We start from the raw sequence: 1,535 nt of genomic DNA, 5'->3' as shown, positions 1-1,535 counted from the left end.
TGTATAGTATTTCAACTATTATCTGTTTGCACTGGTTTATTTTATTATTCTATGTGTGATTCATTTAAATGTTTGTGACACTGAAACTGTATTGATTCATGATTCACATTATAAAAACAAAAAAAAAGAAAGAAGACAGTTTTATTTATATATTCACCGCTAAGATTCAAGCGTTTTAGTCTTAAACGAAACACTGACAAGAGTACTTGTGAATAAATATTTAACTTAACCGTAAGTTGATCATAAAGGAAAATTAGCAATTTTAATTTATAAATGTGACTTTAAATACCTACCAAAATTTTAAATTCGGATTTTGTCTAAGATTTGTGTTATTTATAACAGAAAACGGGTTTTCTTATGACACACGCAAAAAAGTGCAATCAAATTAAAGAAAACAAATTAAAAATTCTAAGAACCTTGATTTTAAGTGAAGCTTGATTTTTGATACACACTTTTTGTGCGACTTTTTCTGCTATTATAATATTGTAACCTTTAAGTGTACATTTATAGAACTTTTTGTCTCATAAAACAAATAGGTAGTTTGAATCATTATAATGCTTTGTTTTTATTTCCAGTAAAAAAATAAAAATCATACAAAATGATGTCCAGAACTTGCCTTTTTGTTCTAATTGCTTTGTTTGCTGTGACCAGTGTTTTGGCACGCACAACTGTTGCTGAACAAAACTCCAGGCTCGCTAGGCCCGCAAGCCCAGTCACCGGTTCCAAAGCCGTTTGTGGTAAACATGGCGATGATGTAAGTCACAAAAATTATATACATTTTGGAATGTTCTAATTAAATTGCATTTTATTTTTATTCAGTGTACAAACTCTGACCAATGTTGCGGCAACACAAGATGCCATATATATGCCCATAAATGTCAGGCTATTATCACTTCAGAAGATTTGATCAACCAAAGGAAGAAGCTCAGACATGTCGAGATCAATGCTCACAAGAAGGACAGGAACTACTAATTTTAAGTGAACAAACTACATTTTTTGACATTTGTTACAATTAACATGTTTTTTCATAAGTTGAATGTTGTTTACCAACAAAAAAAGTTTAATTAAATTTTTCTTACAATGTTAACTTTTATTAAAATATTTTAGCCTTTTTTTCTATCTTCTTTGAAATATTGTTTAACAATATTGGGAACATTATTTAATGAGAGATTGCGATATGTCTACGACACACAACAAATCAAATCACAAAACATTTTTACTGACACTTGAACTTAGATAATGAGTTTCGCTGATAATTTTGCTTTTTGTTTTATACAAATACTTCAACTTGGTGCGTTGTTAAGAACATCTTCATGTTTTTCTACTAAGTTTACAATCGAAAAAGAAACTCAATTTTATAATAATTCTTTATATTCAAAGTGGAATAACAATTTTTGTAGAGGAGACAGGAGTTTTGTGGGACTAAAAAAAATCATATCGATGGAGAAATTCAAAAAGATAAAATTATAGCCTTTTTTTGAAAATTTGCATATTTTTAGTTATTTTCGTTATAATTCATCAAAGGCTGAATCAAT

The 1,535-nt window shown here is 28.7% G+C and overlaps 1 long non-coding RNA gene across 1 annotated transcript; it reads left to right on the top strand.

Annotated features, from left to right (window-relative positions):
• Positions 1-1,101, top strand: LOC129906962 (uncharacterized). The gene is made up of 3 exons (XR_008770904.1): positions 1-231; positions 576-754; positions 820-1,101. It is a non-coding gene; the product is annotated as an uncharacterized LOC129906962 (long non-coding RNA).
• The last annotated feature ends 434 nt before the right edge of the window (positions 1,102-1,535 follow it).

The sequence above is a fragment of the Episyrphus balteatus genome, chromosome 1 (genome assembly GCF_945859705.1).
Source record: "Episyrphus balteatus chromosome 1, idEpiBalt1.1, whole genome shotgun sequence".
In the NCBI taxonomy this organism is placed as follows: domain Eukaryota; kingdom Metazoa; phylum Arthropoda; class Insecta; order Diptera; family Syrphidae; genus Episyrphus; species Episyrphus balteatus.
Note: the sequence above shows the minus strand (reverse complement) of the source record. Positions and strands in the feature narration are given on the sequence as shown.